The sequence below is a fragment of the Camelus ferus genome, chromosome 9 (genome assembly GCF_009834535.1).
Source record: "Camelus ferus isolate YT-003-E chromosome 9, BCGSAC_Cfer_1.0, whole genome shotgun sequence".
Classification (NCBI taxonomy): Eukaryota; Metazoa; Chordata; class Mammalia; order Artiodactyla; family Camelidae; genus Camelus; species Camelus ferus.
The window spans coordinates 35,429,915-35,449,990 of NC_045704.1; the positions used below are offsets into that span (position 1 = coordinate 35,429,915).

General features: G+C 36.4%; 1 protein-coding gene and 1 long non-coding RNA gene across 6 annotated transcripts in view; one reads left to right on the plus strand and one right to left on the minus strand.

The window, feature by feature from the left end:
- Positions 1 to 20,076, minus strand: part of CES5A (carboxylesterase 5A) — a 224,707-nt gene that overhangs the window by 185,855 nt on the left and 18,776 nt on the right. The window lies entirely within an intron of this gene.
- Positions 1,007 to 19,792, plus strand: LOC116665757. Its single transcript, XR_004322422.1, has 3 exons — positions 1,007 to 1,613; positions 5,132 to 5,136; positions 19,782 to 19,792. It is a non-coding gene; the product is annotated as an uncharacterized LOC116665757 (long non-coding RNA).

A 20,076-nucleotide genomic window follows, 5' to 3' on the forward strand; every position in this document is an offset into this window, starting at 1 on the left:
TTACTGGAGGCATCTGAAAATAAAATCCTTCTCTCCAAAGTGTTGTGCAGCTCCTATCATTCACTACCTGTCTGTCATTCCTTACCTGTCCCTTACCTGTCAATTATTATTCCAAGTAATCTGGCTGTCCTCTGCTGACTTTACCAGGTCACTCATTACCTAATGCTCTAAATATAGTCCTATAGACTGAAATAGATAGATTTCTTACTCCCATCTGCCCTGGGAAGGAATGGTTCACAGTGTACATTAAGGACTTAGAGTTTAAATGCCACACCACTGCGGAGGGAAAGGAAGGGTTCATTGAGGATTAAGTGAGAAGCCAGGGCTATTACTTTGGCTGTGTCACAGTTTGATCGGCAGGAGATACTGATTTCAACATCTAAGCCCAAATGGAGCTTCTGGCTGCAGCCTGAATTTTCAATGAGCTGATTAATTTGTAAGGACCAGTAGCTGAGTTAGGCATTTATGCAGCTGGGAACATCTTCTGGCATGAGCCTGAAGGTTTTCCTTTGAGCATCTTCATTCTTTCACATGATGAACTCCTGATAATGACACTGCACAGCTTCAGAGTTACTTAATTTCCCATTAAATTTAGATGCACAAATACTATGACAGAGCCCATGAAATTTCACCTAGCCTTTCACATACTAAAAGCTACTTCCTTTTTTCATCCTCCTTGAAATATGTTTCATACTAATGATATGATGAAAGCTGGCCCAGATATTATTCTACAGCTGGACAATTTTCACCATTTTATGATGCTATGTTATGAAGATATATTTGTGAAAATGGGCTGTTTTAATTATGAGGGGATTTTTTGTTTTATAGTTTTGGTTTTTTGAAGTTTATTTCATTTTATTTTGAGAAAGAATGGAGAAGAGAGAAATTTTCCTTTTAGGAAAATGATTATTTTCCTTTTTTCAACAGCATTTTTAAACATGCAAAAGAATACTATACATTGTCTCTGGATGCATGCAAACATATCAGTGATAAAACCATACCTGCCTATAAACAGTATAAAATTGCAGGAGAGCTATGTCTTAGATTGATTCCCTGCAGCAAAGCCTTAGACTAGGACTGCGTGAAGGGCGTTTATTGACAGGTGAGCCTAGGGAGTAGGAGTGAAGGAGCAGAGAGAGTGAGACACAGAAGGAGAAAGTCAGGAAAGGGTATGTTATTAAAGTCATTGCTTTAGGCAAAGGGGCTCAACTCCACTAGGACCTCCAAGAATTGTCTCTCCAAAGGGCATTAATACAAGGCTCTGTCTACTTTGGTTCATGCTTTTCCTGATAGTGTTATTTCTCCCCCACCTTCTTTTTTCCCAGGTAATAGTTCCTGACACGACTTTTTTTCAGCTTTACTGAAGTATAACTGACAGATAAAATTTAATATATTTAAAGTGTACAATGTGATGATTTGATGTAAGTGAAAGGATTCCCACCATTGAAATAATTAACACATCCAGCACCTCACATATTTACCTTTTTGGGTGGGAACACTAAAGTGTAAATTTCAATTATACTCTACAGTGTTATCAACTATAGTTACCATATTATACATTAAGTCCTAAGACCCTATTCATCTTATAACTGAAAGTTTGTACCCTTCTACAAGTCTCCTATTACCTCAACTCCCAGCCCTGGCAACCACCATCCTATTCTGTTTCTATGAGTTTGACTTTTTTAAAAATTTCACATAAAAGTGATACCATGCAGTATTTGTCTTCTTCCATCTAGCTTATTTTTCTTTCCAATAGTCTGTTGCTAAGTGTACAGAAACACAACTAATTTTTGTATATTGATTTTATATCCTACAACTGTACTGAATTCATTTGTTAGTTCTAATAGTTATTTGATGGCGTCTTTAAGATTTTCTAATGTATTACCATGCCATCAGCAAACAGAGACAATTTTACATCTTCCTTTCCATTTTGAATGCCTTTTTTTCTTCTTTTGTTTTTTTGGTTTTGTGTTTTTAGGGTTTGTTTGGTTTTTTTGCCTAATTTCTCTGGCTTGGACTTCCAGTACTATATCCAATAAAAGTGGTGAGGGTGAGCATGCTTAGTCTTGTTCCTGATCTTAGAAGAAAAGCTTTCAGCTTTTCACCATTGAGTATGTTAGTTGTAGGCTTGTAATATATCACCTTGATTATGTGGAAGTGTGTTCCTTCTATACTAAGTTTATTAAGAGTTTTTATCATAAAAGGATGTTGAACTTTGTTAAATGCTTTTTTTGTATATGAGATGATCATATAATTTTTATCTTTCATTTTGTTAATGTGATGTATCTAAATGTATTGTTATATATGTTGAACCACCCTTGCATTCCTGAGATAAATACCATTGATCTTAGTTTACGATTTTTTTAATGTTCTGTTAAATATGGTTTAATGTTTTGTTGAGGATTTTTGTGTCTATGATATTTGCCTGTAGTTCTCTTTTCTTATAGTGTCCTTATCTGACTTTGTCACCAGGGTAACCCTGGGCTCATGAAATGAGTTTGGAATGTTCCCTTCCCTTCTATCTTCTGGGACGAGTTTGGGAAGTATTGAGAAGGACTAATATTAATTATTCTTTACATGTTTGGTAGAATTCACAGTGAAGCCATTTTGTCCTGGACTGTTCTTTTTTGGGAAGTTTTTATTTGATTAAATCTCCTTACTACTAATCAGTCAGTTCAGATTTTCTATTTCATCATGATTCAGTCTTTTTAAGTTGTAAGTTTCCAGAAATTTATCATTTTCTTCTAGATTATCTAATTTGTTGGTATATAATTTTTCATAGTAGTTTCTTGTGATCTTTAGTATTTCCGTGTTATCAGTTGTAGTATCTCCTCTTCCATTTCCTTTTTTATTTGAGTCTTCTTTCTTTTTTCTTCATTCAGTCTAGCTAAAGGTTTGTCAATTTAAAAAAAAAAATCAGATCTTAGTTCCATTGATCTTTTCTATTGTCTTTTTAGTCTCCTTTTCATTTATGCCCTCTTTCATGTTTGTTATCTCCTTCTTCCTATTGACTTTGGGCCTAATTTGTTGTTCTTTTTCTAGTTCATTGAAGTGTAAAGTTAGGTTTTTATTGGAGATCTTTCTTATTTTTATCAGTGTAGGCATGTATTGCTATCAACTTCCCTCTGAGAACTGCTTTTGCTGCATCCCATAAGTTTTGGTATGTTGTGTTTCCATTTTCATTTGTCTCAGATTTTTAAATTTTCTGTTTGAATTTCTTCTTTGACCTACTGATTGCCTAGGAGCATGTTGTTTCATCTCCACATATTTGTCAATTTTCCAATTTTCTTCTTGTAATTGATTTCTAGTTCCATCCCATTGTGTTCAGAAAATATGCTTGATATAATTTCAGTCTTCTTAAGTTTGTTAATACTTGTTTTGTTGCCTAACCTATGATCTCTCCTGGAGAATGTTCCATGTGTGCTTGAGAAGAATGTGTATCCTGCTGCTGTTGGATGAAATGTTCTGTATTTGTCTGTTACATCTATCTGGTTTAATTTATAGTTGAAATCCAATGTTTCCTGACTGGTTTTCTGTCTGGATGATCTATTCATTGTTCAAAGTGGGGTACTGAAGTCCTCTACTATTATAGTATTGTTAATTATTTCTCCCTTCAGATCTGTTAATATTTGCTTTGTGTATTTAGGTATTCTGATAGTGGGTGCATAATATTCATAACTTATATGCTCCTGTTGAAATTATTCCTTTATCATTATATAATGATCTTCTTCATCTCACGCTATAGTTTTTGGCTTAAAGTCTGTCTTCTCTGATATATGTATAACTACCCTTGCTTTATTTTGGTTTCCATTTGCATGGAATGTCTTTTTTCATCCCCACTTTCAGTCTGTATGTTTCTTTAAAGCCGATGTGAGTTTCTTGTAGGCAGCATATTTGGGTTTTCTTTTTATCCATTCAATGACTATTTTTTTTTAATTGGAAAATTTAGTCTACTTATATTTAAAGTACTTATTGATAGGTTTGGCCATTTTGTTATGTTCTGGCTGTTTTGTAGTTCCTTTGTTCCTTTTTTCCTCTCTTCCATTTTAATTTAGTGACTTTCTGTACTGGTATTTTTTGATTCCTTTCTCTTTATATTTTGTACTTACTATAGGCTTTTGCTTTGTGGTTACCATGAGGTTACATAAAACATCTTTCAGTTATAACAGTCTATTTTAAGCTGATAACAACTTAACTCCAAATGCATAAAAAGTTCCACATTTCACACTACCCTCACATTTCATGTTTTTGATGTCACAATTTACATCTTTTTATACTGTCTCTCCATTAACAAATTATTGCAGTTACTTCAGTTATTTTTAACACTTTTTCTCTTAACCTTTTTACTAGAGTTACAAGTGATTTACCCATCACCATTACAATATTAGTGTATTCTGATTTAACTATATTTATTATTACCAATGAGTTTTATACTTTCATATGTTTTTGTGTTACTAATTGGCATCCTTTCATTTCAGCTTGAGGAACTCTCTTTAACATTTCTTGCAGTGCTGCTCTAGTGGTAGTAATAAACTCTTTTAGCTTACTTTGTCTGGAAAACTCTTTATCTGTCCTTCGATTCTGAAGGACAACTTTGTTGGGTAGAATATTCTTGTTTGGCAGTTTTTTTCAGCACTTTGAATACACCATCCCACCCCTTTCTGACAAGCAAAGTCTCAGCTGAAAAATCCTCTGACAGTTTCATGGAAATTCCCTTGTACAAAACAAGTTACTTTTTTCTTGCTGTTTTTAAGATTCTTTATATTTAGCTTTTGATAATTTAATTATAATATGTCTTCATGTGGGTCTCTTTAGCTTCATCTTATTTGGTATTCACTGGGCTTCCTGGATCTGGATGCTTGTTCCTTTCCCTAGGTTAGGGAAATTCTCAGCTATTGTTTCTCCGAATAAGTTTTCTGCTCCTTTCTCTCTCTCCTCCTTCGTTAACCCTTATGATGAGTATATTGTTCCATTTAATGCTGTTCCATAAGTCATTTAAACTTTTTCATTCTTTGTTTCTTTTTGCTCCTCTAAAAGGATGCATTTGACTACACTACCTTTGAGTTTGCTGACCCTTTATTCCACTTGTTTAGTTTACTATTGGAGTCCTCTATTGAATTTTTCAGTTTAGTCATTGTACTCTTTAGCAATATCATTTCTGCTTTCTAATATTTTCTATCTCTTTGTTGAAATTCTCACTTTTTCATGCATCGCTCTCCTGACCTTGGTGAGCATCTTTATAATTGTTAAATTCCCTATCAGGTAAATCATTTATCTCCATTTCATTAAGATTGGTTTCTGAAGATTTATCTTATCCTTTTGTTTAACACAGTCCCTTGTTTCTTCATTTTTCTTGACTCTCTGTGTTGTTTCCTGCACATTAGATAAAACAGACAGTTCTTCGAGTTGAACAACTGGTTGCAAGATGGACATCATCAGTTAGCTTGCCCCAAGCTCCTGGCTGTCTCTCAAATTTTTGTGATTGTCCAAACCACTATCTTTGTTCTTAGTGGCTCCAGTAGAGGGTATGCCAAGACCTTTCAGTGTCCCAAAGGGAAGGACTGCAGTCAGCACATAGATGCAAGCTGATTAGAAGCTAGACCCTCAAGTAGCAGCTGGAAAAGTATGTGGTTTAGCCCCTCCAGGGAGAATCTGGGAGATTAGCACTTTTGCCTGCTCCCTCTGCACTAAGCCTGCATTTATAGCCATGGAGGAGTGTTCCTGCACCTGTTTAAAAAATGTTGGTTTGCCACAGTCCTATGGGACCCATTGGCTATCAGAGCCAGGTGATTCAGAGGCCAATCCCTCAGTCTGCAGCTTCAAAAGCTGGGGTACCAGGCATGACACAAGCTCATTCTAGAGAGCTGTTGGTGATCTGGTTTTATTACAGGAGTGAGCCAGAAGGAGAAGGTTATAGAGATAGCCACCAGCTTCCCCAGGCTCTGTGGAGGATTGCAGATAGCCCCTAGATGTGTGCAAATTAGAAGCTAGACCCTCGCGTTGCAGGTTGAAAAGTATGCAGTTAATCTGCTTCCAAGGAAAGACTGGGAGATGGGTATTTTTGCCTGCTCCATATGCAGTGAGCCCTGGAAGAATAGCCACAGTGAGTGCTCACTCACCCATAAAAAATTACTTCTTTGTTTTCCATAGTCCTCTGCCTCTTGTGGATAAAAGCCCCATTGGCTTTCAGAGCTAGGTGTTTTAGGGGCCCATCTCTTGAGTGGCCATGTTAAAAGTTGGGGCACTAGATATGCAGTCCAAATTCTTTGCACCTCAGGGAGAAGCTGAGAGTTACAGGTTCCCTCCCAATTTTATGAGGGGTGGGGCCCAGTCATAAAGTGAGACTGTATTTTGGCCTTTCCTACTAATTTCAACGTGGATATTTTATCAGTTGCCTGATGTGTAGGAGTTACTCAGCTAGTTTTTAGATTTCTCTCAGAGGGACTTGCTCCATGTGTAGCTATGCATTAGATGTGTCCGTGGAAGGAGGGAAGTTCAGTAACCTCCTGTGTCACAATCTTGGTTCCTCCCCAGTTTTTAGTTTTTATTCACATCAAAGTCCATGAGATTTGACACTGAGTTCTTGGAGGATATAGAAATGTTTAAACAAAAATAGCAGACAGCAGTTTGTGACATAATGTGGTCTATGGGCACAATATAAAAATCACACCAAGTCAGATGGTTCTATAGGTAAACACAGACAAATCTCCAATGGTCATTATCTTAAAATTCTTCAAGAGAATACAAAAACATGGAAACCTCCCTAACCCATTTTAATGAGGATGACACAACTTGACACTAAGACTGAAAAAATACAGTATTAGAAAGGAAATTTATAACTCAGCTAATTTCTGAACATATTTGCAAAAATCCTAAATAATATATCAATATACAAAAGCCAATATTTTACATATTGGCTACAAGATATATACATAATATCATCAAGTGAAATTTATCCTAAGAATTTAAGGCTGGTTTAATATGAGAAAATCTTTTAATGTATTTTAACATATTTATAGACTAAAGGAGAAAAACCATTAATTATCTTATCACATGTGGAAAAAGCATCATTAAATTTAGCACATCATCATAATAAAAAGAAAAATCCTCAGAAAAATCAGGAATAAAAGCAAATTTCATAAATCTGACAGAAGCATATTTTACAACTCTACAGAAAACGTCATAATTAATATTGAAACCTTTGAAGCATTTCAAACCAAAGAAGAAGAGAAAAATGATTATTATCATCACAACTATTCAACACTTGTTCTGGCAGTCCTAGCCAGTAAAATAAGATGAGAAAATAAATAAATAAATAAATAAATAAATAAAACTTCAAATAATTACAAATTGTTTGTAGGCCTATCCAAAAAATTTTGAAGGCCTTTGGCTAATTTTGATATTTCTGCACAGAGTAAGTCTACCTTCCTAAACTAGAATCCCCAAACTACATTTCCCAGACTTCTTTGCTGTTAGGTGTACAACTGGGCTATGAATATGATGACATGTTATAATTATTAATAATGCTTCCTTTCAGACTCAAAAGAGTTCTGATTTGGATAACAGATTGTACATTTATCTCAATTACATGGGCAAAAAAACAACATGCAGAGATTTGTTCAGCTAGTACAAATCATGACATGGATCTAGAGCCCTTAGCTATGGAAGTCTGAACTTAGCAGCTTCTGTATTATGGTGGAGGGTATACAGTTTCAGAGAGAGCAACTAGTGTTTTAATAAGCATTCAAGGTGATTCTGATGCATGCCCAAGATTGAGAGCCACTTCTCTCGAAGAATTCTTGTCCATGTGCACAAGGAGAAATACATAAAGATGTTTACTACAGTACTATTTGTAACATTAAAAGGAGTAGGAATGACCTTAGCATCTTTGGTTAGGTAAAGTATAAATAACTGGCTTTCTTTATGAGCTAACTCTATCTCTATGGATAAATCTCAAAAATCTAATGCTGTATGGAAAATGCAAATTGCAAAAGGATTTATATGGTATGATGCCATTTAAAACTTTGAAACACAAAAAAACATGTAATATTTTATGATATTTACACAATTTTTTAAAAACACAAAACCATTGAGTGAATCCCACACACCAATTTCAGGACAGTGGTTACTTCTAAGGAGGAGAAAAGAAAATGGTTTAGGGGCATCCTTTAATATTGTATAGGAAAATATGACAGCATTTTAATATTTATTAAATCTGGGTGATGAATTCATTGATTTTTTATATTCTCTATACTTTTCTTCATATTTATAAAAATCATAGTTAAAATACATGTCTGTTCATTTTTAAAGTTAACTTTCAGTTGATAAAATGGTTTTATAAAACATCCAGTGACATGGCTGCGCTTCATTTCCAGGGACCTCTTGTCAGACAGAAGCTCAGTCCACAATCAAAATTAAAAAGTAATAACAAGCACCTTAGTAAATATGTATTTTAAGTTCAGTTTGTATTCAACTTGATCCCTGGATGCCTAGAATTGCTGGCAGCCAACAAACTAGGGAGGACAAAATATATCAATTCCAGATGAAAAGTACAGGAGTAAAACATTTATGGGGACTAGCTTGCCTTGCATATTACATGAGATCTAATGTTCCTTAAATAAGGAGTCTAGGTAAATCATTATGTAAAACAAATAATTATTCTTGAATCCATTTGTTAAGTTCCCACTTTCAAATGTTTTATTTTCCTGAAATATAAAAATGTATAAATTAGAAACCTTAGCTTTCTAGCACTGTTAAACTTCTATATCACTAAAGGGGTAATTCAAGAATACCTTGGGGGAAGAAAGTCAAAATGTGAGACTAGTTTACCTATCTATCTATCTATCTATCTATCTACCCACCTATCTATCTATCTCCTTATGCATCTATGATTTCTCCCCATCTATCCAGCAGATGCTCAAGTACTCACCTGACATGCCTTTCACATGCTCATTCCAGACTGTGCCAGCATATAGTATTCAAATGAAAAATCCATGACTGTTAATTTGTAAATACTACATTTACAGGTAATGAGTAACTATTTATAAGAATTATATATATTTCCAGGATTTTATTTACTTAATCTTACAAAATCAGCTTAGAATTTCTACTAGGTAACATTAAAATGTATCACCCATGTGAGCTTAAAAGAGTACACAAAAGTATTTTTTACTAATCTTATATATACCAAATATTTATGTATTGTTAATATTTAACTACCTAATCAAATATTTATAATCTTTGAAGAAATTCAAGAGTTGCTAAAGTATGAGGAACTCTGAGCAATGATAGGAAAAACACTCAAGAGACATCAGAGAAGACTCCACAAAGCGCTAAGAAAAGAAGAAGGCAGGAAAAGTTGAAGAAATGGAACTTCTGGAAATGGTAAGCAAGAAGCACTGCAGTAGGAATCAGCAAAGAGAAGTTCTAGATTAAAATCCTTAACTAGCTGTAAACAACAAGGACAAGAGAAACATAAAAGATGAGAAGTACTACTCTGCAGACTGTATTTCATGATACTGGGACAAAGTTAAGTGCATCGAATAAAGACATTAAATGGGATCCTGGTGGGATATTTCACTGCAATATATACTCAGCTATGAGAGCTGTTTCCACTGAGTATATGAAAAGTAAAAAAAAAAAAAAAAATCTGGACAACATATTTACAAGAGGGCTCTGAGATGGAATCACTGTCTGTAGTCACAAACCATGTAGCTTCCTCAAGTTTAACAATTACACCAATTAAATATTGTATCTAAGACAGTTAATTGTGTTTATCATGTAAGATACATAAATATGAATAAATAAAATGTGTTGCTGTTTTATCAATTACAATCAAGAGCTGCTAGAACTACCTATGTTCAGCAGTTTATGTCACAAATCTTTGGAAAAAAGAAGAATCATAGTGCAAACTTCCACAGAGAATCACAGGTTTGAAACAAGAAAACTTCCCAAAACTTTAAAGTATAAAGACAATGGTATCATGACAAGCTTACAATCAATGTCTATCAGTAGTTGCTTTTCAACTCTAAAAAGACTGATACGCCCCCTTAACTGAGGGTGTTGACCATGGCACATATGAAAAAAACGAATCGCCCTGAAGTTCTTCCAAGATTAGATGCGAAGCAAATGTGAGAGGCCTTGAACCAAGTAAAATATTGGTTTGGTTTAGGTGCAGTTTGAGGTGTCTTTGTTTGTTTTTGTTTCTTGCTAGGTCAACCCTTTAAATACACAATACAATTTGTTTCTAAACAAACTGATTTGTTAGGTGGAGTCTAGTTTTTGTGTTGGAGAGAAAATGTTATTCCAAAGAACCACTGAAAACTTTGGAGTTATAGTCCATTCCCCAGAGGCAAATTTTTTAAAATATTTTAGCTATTTCTCTTTGTGGTTATCTTCATATTTCTAAATAATGTGCTTAAACTGCTATATCTTGATTCAGTGATTCTAGACGCTAACGATTGACTTACCACACTATCTGGTGAGAATATAGCTCACTTCCATCCATTTTCCTCTCCCTATTCTCCCATCATAAATATACCCCATGTTTTCCTTTTAAATCAAAGCAATAGTCAGAGTTTACATTAACTGGACATTTAAATACTGTTTACTGCTGAGTTATGTAGTTGACTATGGTTACCTCTCTTTTTCTGGCAATTTTTTTCTCTGGAGTCAATAATCGTTCCTCCTTGGAATTTGCTGAGATTTTTTTGTTGCTTTGGTCTAGTGGCTAGATCTTCCCATGCCCTTTAACAGCAATTCAGTTCAACTTCCCATATGGTGAAAGCAAGCAGATGATCATTTTTCCCCAGAGCCCTCCACCCTCCCTGCCAGTCTGGGCTGGTTGCTCTCTAGGCCTAATGCACAGCTGTCATCCTGGGATTTTCCTTCAGCATCATCCTGAGAATTCTCTACACATTGTTCTGCTTCCTGAATCCCATACCTTCTCTTTTCATGGTTTAACCCCTCATTGTGGTGGGGTATATCCTCCTGCAGCTTCCTGAGAAAAGATAAGTGGATAAGGAAGGAAGCTGAGGGGTATCACCATCCGTATGCACATTTTAACCTCCTCTCCCTATTTTCAGTCTAGGACCTCACTCCCTGCCCCTCTTCTTCAGTTTTCAACTTCTGACTTTCATAATAGGTTCTTAAATAAAAGTTACTTCAGAAAAAGCAGCTGTTAAAGCTAAAGCTTTATTTCACTTGCAAAAGCCAGGATTTGTTGCAGGAAAAAAGGATTCATAAGTTAAAAACTCAGAGTGTTCAGAGTAAAGTGTCTTTGTTATACATTACCGAGTAGGAAGGATACACTTTATGATGTAAGGGCATTTCCCAGTACATGGAGTAGAAGGAAAAAACCTTTCTGGGCTGGAGAAGGATATCTAAGGGGGAAAAAAGCAAGAAAGTGAAGATTCACTGAAAGCCCACTTTCTGCCTTGCCCTCTTGGAATTGAAACCCTTAGGGATGATGGAGACTCACAGGCCTTAGGAAACATGGTTGGACAGAGCACAGTCCAGAAAGTTGCAATGTGAGCAGAGGGGTAAGGCCAAAGGTGCTGAGCAGACACCCTAACTTAAATCTGATTTCACTTATATCAAGTTAGATGGGAAAAACAGACAGTGATATGCCTCGGTTTCTATTCCTCCTAGAAGCAGCCTTGGGTTATATACCACCTTGGAACAGATAGCTATAAGCAATACATTTTATGGTAGTGTGGTCAGGCTGAGCCAGGGCAGGGAGGGCTGCCTGATTTGTCAGTCAGCATTATGAAGGTTGATGACACATTGCTGACCTGGCTGAGGAGATGGAAGCTGAGCACGATTGAAGACTGTCCACAAAGGACCATTTTCCCATTCAGCTGACCCCTTTTTACTCTGTCTAGCTGAAGTGAAAACTGAGTTATTCTAGAATAAAGCGAGCCAAGAACAAACTTGTCAATGAGACTTAAGCAAACAAACTTTTGGCATTTTCCTCAATAAGTCAGACATCCTCTCTCCTTTTCCAGAACCCATATGAAAGGTCTGAGACTCTGAGTGGGGCACCCAGTGAACATCTGGTAGCAGAAAGAACACTTGGACTGGAGTTTGCAAGAGTGGCTTCTCCTCTTAAATACTGTATCAGTGACAAAGTAAACTGGTATAGCCATTATGGAAAACAGTATGGAAGTTCCTCAAAAAACTAAAAATAAAACTACCATCTGATTCAGCAATCTTACTTCTGGGTATATTTCCAAGGAAATAAAATCACTTCTTCAAAGAGGTATCTGAAGTCTCGTGCTCATTGCAACATTATTCACAATAACCAAGATATGGAAACAACCTAAGTGTTCATCACCTGATGAACAGATAAAGAAAATGTGAAAGCTATAAATAATAATAATAAAATAGTATTCAGCCTTAAAAAAGAAAGAAATCCTGCCATTTGAAACAACACACTAGAGGGCATTATGCTAAGTGCAATCAGCCAGACACAGCTAGACAAATACCACCTAATCTCACTTATATGTGGTATCTCAAACAGTCGTACTCATAGAAGCAGAGAATAAAATGGTGGTTGCCAGGGGCTGAGGGGAAGGGGAAATGGAGAGATACTGGTTAAAGGGTAAAAGTTTCAATTATGCAAGATAATAAGTTCTGGAGATCTAATGTGCAGCATGGTGACTATAGTTAACAATACTTTACTGTATACTTGAAATTTGATAAGAGCGTAGATCTTAAATGTTCTCATCACACACAAAAAGATGGTAACTATGTGAGGTGATGGATATGTTCACTAGCTTGATTGTAGTGATCATTTCATGATATATATGCATATCAAAACATCATGTTCTCCACCTTAAATATACATAATATTATTTGTCAATGATACCACAATAAAGCTGAAAAAAAGTGGGTTATAATCCATTTTCTCAGTAACTAGCTCTGTTACCTTGAACCAGTCACAACTCTTCTCTCAGCTTCAATTAGCTCATCTGTAATTGAAGGGGTTGAACCGTGCCTTTGTCCTATGGGTCATCTGCGTGCTTCAGCAGGAGGAGTAGCATTTTTAGGTGGCTCAAATGAATAAAAATTAGATTTCAACCACACTGCTGTTATTATTAAATGGTTACCTAATTAGATCTCTCTTTCATTCCAAATTAATCTGTAATGATTTAAATTGTAACTTACAGTTTTTCAAGCGTTTGCTCCTACATGTTCCCCCTCTTCTCCCTTCAACCGATTTAAGGTAAGGAGAGCAGGCATCGTGTCTCCATTATTTTCCTCCTCGGGGAAATGTACAGCTCTTACCCCAGGGTCCCCACAGCCTATAGCATCAATCCTCATGTCAAGATATCCAGAGGGCACCTACTACAAATTCTTATTCCTGGGTCCTAGCCTAGAGCTGCTAAATCGGAATCTCTGAGATTGAGGCCCTGGGATTCATTTGCTTTTCTGACAAAATACCTCTAGGCACCTTTTCTACACCCTAAATTTGAGAATCACTAGTTTACACAGAAACATCTGAGGCTCTATTATGTGTCAGGCACCATACTAGCTGCTTTACATATGTCCTGTCACTCAGTCCTCGTAACAACTCAGTGAAGGATATATTGTTTTTAAATAAACTTTTTATTTTGGGATAATTTTAGATTTATGGAAAAGTTCTGAAGATGGCAGTGATGGTAGACATCAGTGGCCTCTATTGTTACTATTTACATCACCGTGGTTATTGTGTCAAAATTAAGAAACCAACACTAGTAAATTCGTATGAACTAAACTCTAAATTTTATTCAGATTTCACTAGTTTTTTTTCATTAATGTCTTTTTTCTTTTATAGAATCTAGTACAGGACACCCATTGCATTCAGTTGTCATGTCTCCTCTGATCTGTGACAGTTCTCAGTCTTTCTTTGTTTTTCATGACCTGGATAGTTTTCAGAAATACTGGTCAGGTATTTCGCAGAATGTTCCTCAAACGGGGTGTGTCTTTTTTTTCTCATGATGAGACTGGGGTTATGGGTGTTTTTTGAAAGAATACCACAAAGGGGAAGTGTCTTTCTCATCACATAACACGGGGTACACAATATTCATATGGTATCACTTGGTGATGGTAATAAAACATATGCTTGGAATCTCAATTCAGCTAATTAGGAAACGAAAGTTATCAAGCCCAGTGTTCCACAACTGCCAAGTTACAGAATTAGGGTAAAGTTTCATTTCTTAACTCTGCCATTTTGGTTGCAAGTGACCATTTGGTTGCAAGTGGTTCCAGCTTTATCGTCCCCCCATAAAACCCTCATTCCAGCCTGACTGGTCATTTCCCCTATGTTAATTTATGCTCTGCTCAACCCCCAAGTTTTCCAAGTCCTTCAAGTATTCAACTTAAATCCAATCTGCTCTTTGAAACACCCCATGACCTATGACCCCCAATATACTCTTCTTCGATGAAATCTTGAAGTGCTTACTGTCCCTCCTGTAATATTCCACTTTGCATATATTTTCTTAATCTTTGTCTTTCCAAGCTAAAATAGAATGATAATGGAGAGAGACCAACCTACATGTATATCCATTTGCTCCTGAACTGAATGACCTTGGTATCTCACCAACTGCTACCTTACCTTCTTCAATCTTTCACATTGTGGTCAGAGGAATGCTTCTAAACTGCAAATCTAATTATACCATTACCTTGCTTAAAACTCTTCAATGCCTCCCCACTATTTAAGAAATAAAGCCCAAGTGTCTGATCCTAACATATGAGGCCCTTCATGATCTGACCCTTGGCTAGTATTTCACCTTATCTCCAGTCATCACTTCACTCTTCACTCCACGGTATCCTGCATTTCAGTCATGAGGAACTACGGCAATTTCTAAGTGGCCTGTGACCTTTCTGAGCCTTATGCCTTTGCAGCTGCTCTTTTATTAGTGAGGATGCTGCTGCAGAAGATTCCAATTCAAACAGGCTGATAGAACAAAAAATAATTATAACATCATGTAACAGGAAGTTGAAAAGCAGGGACAGTTGTTAAGAATTTAACTATGTCATTAAAGACATTCGTTCTTTTTATTATCTCTTTGCTTTGCCATCCTCAGAAATTTTCATTTGTCCTCAGATTGGCTCCTTTCGTAGTTACAAGACGGCTGTGGTAGTTCTAAGCATCCTTTCCAAGCACAGCAATATCTAGAGACAAAAACGACCATCTCTCGCAGTGTTTCCCTCTTACAGGCAAGAAGCATTTCCAAGAGCCGCCTCCTACCCACTCCCTGCCACCCAGCAGATTTCCTTTTATGTCTTATTGACCAGAAGTGGTTCATAAGCCCACCACTAGGCTAATGAAACAAGAGGAATGGACTTACCATAATTGGCTTAAACCAATCAGCACTTATTTTTGAAGGTAGGGAGAAGGTCACTCTCCTTGGGTCAAGCAGCGTAGGGGATATCTGAGCAAAATCTCAGGAATTCCAGAAAGATGGTAATGAGTGTTGAGTGGGCAGCCAGTAGTGTCCACCACATTGTTACTGTTGCCTTATCTTCCTTGTCTACTAGACAGACTCCTTCTCATTCTTTAAGGCTCAACTTAAATAGCATCTCTTCCAGGAAGCCTTCTCTGATATCACCGAGCAGAATAAGCTCCTATATTACTGGGTTCATATCTCTACTATGGCACTTGATACATAACTATAATCATGCTACCCTCAGAAAAAGTGAAAAATTGGTAAAGGCACCATAGTCTATAAGGCTTTTTAGCTCAAGCGTGTTGAAAGACAGAGAGAAGAGGAAAGAAAGGAGAGAGGGTGGGAGGAAAGAACTTAAAGTCTCTGAGTTCCAGGTTGTTCAGCTGTAAAATGGGGATAATTTTAATTTCTGATAGTTGTTTTAAAGATTAAATGGGATAATAAACAGAAAACACCCAACACAGTTCTTAACACACAGCTTCCCATATATTTTTGGAGAAATGTACTCATCCTGTATTTTTTAGAGACCATCCTCCTACCCTTCACACACATTTCCTAACAGAATACTTTATACAAGGATAGTTGCTCAATAAATGTATTGATAATTTGCTTCAATTAAAAAAATACAGATTACTGAACAAACTAAACAACCAGCTCAGTTTGCCATGTCCTGATTTCCTTTATTAGATTGGAACATTTTAATAGCATTTTCTAAATTCTCTGTTAACAGAACTCTTAATTGAGGTTTTCCTACAACCATCCAGAACATTAGACCTGCACTCACTGCTTCAGTGACCTTTCACTAGGCATTCTTTTGCTTCTCCACTCCACTCTCTTCAGTATTCTGGGCTTCATTTCAGATCTGTCCTTCTGAGGTATGCCTTCCTCCCCTTCCTAACACTTCTTTGTTGCTAAAAATAGGTGATGTCCCTTTGGAGCAAAAACACTTGGCAAATCAGCTAGCTTTAATAGGTACAGCTTCATACTGGCCTCTGAGAGATTGGGGCATGGATGGATTAAATAAAGGAAGAAGCTCACCACTGTCTCTTTCCATGTACCCCTGAATTCCTCAAAGGAGTTTACAAACCTTATATAAAAATAGCAATACCATACTCATCAAAAATGCACAAGCTAAAGGATGCTAAGTGAGATTCTGCAGAATGCTAAAGAGTAAATAAAACAGCTAGCTCAGAAGATCAGCAGAAAGTGCTCTGAGGAAACATTTGATTAAATGGACCTATGCCCAACCCAGTAAACGGGGACTGAAGCTGTTGATGATCATGATTCAACAAACACATTTCTCCAGTGAAAATTGGAGCACATAATATGACCAGTTTCCTGTAGACTATAATGGATAACCTTAGGACTTCTCTCACCTAGACTATCTCCTGGTATGATACTGTCAGCTTGGGTTCTGCCTGTACTCCGTTCCTTACACATCCTGTGAAGGGCTGTGACATTAACCCTGAAAGAGGCATCAGTATATTACCTAAAATATTCTTCTTATTCATCGGATATTTGCTTTGAAATACTCTATTTTCCTGCATGTGAAAATTTTCTATTATATACAGTATTTAATCCTCCTCACATCTGGCATAAGCATGAATCAATATATTCCTGTGGATGGATCTGTATCTCCATGGGTATCAAGGCATGCATAGTCGTGTTATACGTGTAAATATTCATGCACAAATTTATATATGTACATACTTGAAATTGAATGTGTTTTTATCACTTTGCACTTCTGAAACTCCTCTCTGGAGCTGCATTGTCCTAATTTCTTTGAAAAAAAGTAGCAAAATTGCAGTACAAACTAAAATTGCTCAGAGGCCTCAATTTACAGGTAACCAGCCCAATTTAGTTCTCAATTAAAAAAACCTATTCTGTTCAATTTATTAGCAACTGTGTTGAACCTGCTTGTCAACTACTGTTTTCTGATCTACCCTTAACTCAAAAATCATTCTACCTTCTCTTTATTTTCTAGAGTTCATGCCAAGTTCCCTGCATGCTATTTGGTATTTCACACATAGTCTTAGGGTCATAGTTCTCATAGCTTGATTTGTATGTTTCTCGTTATCTGGCAAAAAGATTATTTAGGTATATAAATAGTCCAAAGAGTGAGTCACACAGGAAGGATATGGGGGGTCAGAGGGAGGCGTAAAGAATTAGAAGTATTCTTTACTGAAGACTGGTATTATCATAGAATCATAGGGCAGAAAGAATAGATCGACATCCCAACAATATTACCACTGATGGGTTATCCAGCTATTAACATCTCCAGTGTTGTGGAACTGAGAGCCATCCTCAAACATGCCTTCCGATTATGACAACACTCTCTCATACATCAAGGTTGTATCTGTCTTCCTGTTGTTTCCACTATTAAAGTGTTTATTAAACACCCGTTAGAGTGGTTAATCCATAGCGGTTAGCAATTGAGTCACTGACCCTCTGAGAATCCAATGAAAATGATGGATCCTCTTTACAGAAAACTGCACTTGTAAAAATAATTTTTCTTACAATTTCAGGGAGCTCACAAGTCCTGTGAAGCCCATCCATCCATGGACTCTCTGGCAAAATATTCTTCACTACTGTTTCGGTCTGAGTAGAGAAATGGAGGAGAAATAAGCTATGGTTTCCGCCTTCAATGATCTTAGTTCTAGTAGCAAATACTTGTGAAACATTTCATAGCAATAAGGCAATCTATGGTAAAGTACTCATCATATACAGAGGGACAGAAAATTCCATTCTTGCTTATACAGCAGGACAGAAGTCCTTGCAAGTGGCCACCATGCACTCACATTTTATAAGGGAAACAAAGCCTTTTCTTGTGTTCTCAGAAGCATTATCCAATGGCACAATGCCAGGAAAACAGAGGAGGGTGCTGATCATGGTCTGGTACGTGGTACCAATAAATGTTTGGTGAATAAGTACATGGCCCAAGAATAAAATGCTCCTTGACCCTCCAGAGGAGAAAGCTGGAAAGAACAATAAAAATATTTCATTAGCCTCTAACCTTTCTTAGGAATAGCATTTACAACCACTTCACCATTTTCTAAACCAAAAGCATTTCTAAACCCAAAACAAGCCTCTATGAGACATGTTTTAGATGAGTTAAGAAAGGTTAAAAAGATGTATCAACATAACAAAAGCCAAACTACAGAACAGAACTTAGAAAGTTCTCCAATCAAATCTTAGGAAGGTGGCACTGATACTTCCATTTTAATTTCTTAATAATGATACCTTCTAACAAAGTAATTGGACAGCTTTAAGAAAAAGTGATTAATTTTCTCCAAAATTCAGATATTACTCTGCTTTCTTTCTGTGAGGATGACCTTGGAGGTTCAGAAAAGAAACTTCATCAAATAAAGTAACAAGAAAAACTTTTTAGCTAGTTAATAATCACTTCTATTTGCCCTGTAAAATTGCTCTGTAATAAAACCCAGAATATTTTCTTTCTGTTGGGATTGCTGCTCTTTAGTTCTTTATATGTAGGTTATATATTGTAAGGATGGTTTTGTCTGATGTCGTTTTTGCTAAAGTAAAAGGATATTACATAAAGACAAAGACAAGTAAAATCTTGCAAGGGGGTCAAAGCAGTTAATATTCCACTAGCTCCACCAGCTATAAATGATAAATTCCCTTTAACCCCTTACAAAGTCGTTTCCCAGATAAATCAAAGATTTTGCATTATGTAAAGAGGGATTAGAAAGTATGAATTCAAGTCCTGGCTCTACCACCCAATAATTGTGTGAATTTGGTCATATCACCTAGGCAAGCTGAGCCTCTATTTTGCCACCAGTAAAGCCGGGGTAATAAAACCTGCCCTATTACCCTCCATGGCTGAAATGAAGTTTACATGAGATTATACACATGGAAACAGCCTTTTAAAAGTTTGTGTCAGTGTTAAGGCAATATAGTTTCAACCAGAAGAGACGCTTTGCTGGTGATAGTTGGGTTTCTCTCCACTTGTAAGGTACACTGAGTTTTAGGGGTCAGTATTGTAGTAGCAGGTATAAGAATTAAGATCACTACATACATGCTTCTGTTTTACCTTCTCCTGTACCTCAGCCCAGCTCTACCACAGTCATAACCAGCTAAAAAGCATCTCAGTTGCCCCTAATTTCATGAATATTCAAAGCTATTTATTTTGGGGAAAGGTAAGACATGTATAATGACTTCTTCCAAAATCTGATGGCAGAGGAAAAACAGTCAGCAACTGAATTCAGAGACTCCAGGGTTCCCAGTTTAATTTGTTATTCAATAGCCAATTAACAGTTACTAATGCACACTAGAACATAAGCACATCCTTAAGAGAGTGTTGATAAACGAACATGATAAAGGGGAAAACAGTCCTTGTTTTTTAAATTAACACATACAGAGTGAGGTGAGTTCAGAGAAACAGCAATTCAGAAGTGTAATCCTGAACAGATGGCTGCTCTCCACATGCTATCTTTGAAGGGGATTTTTTTCAAGGTAAATAGAAACAAATGTTTTGGTGCATTGTGTACCAAAATATGGAATTCACAAGAAGCATTTTCCACCATGAAACAATTTTCTTATTAATTACATTTTTACGACAAAGACAAAAACTGGTGTGTGAGCTACTCTAAGGCACTCACTGTCATTCCATCATTAAATTACTCTT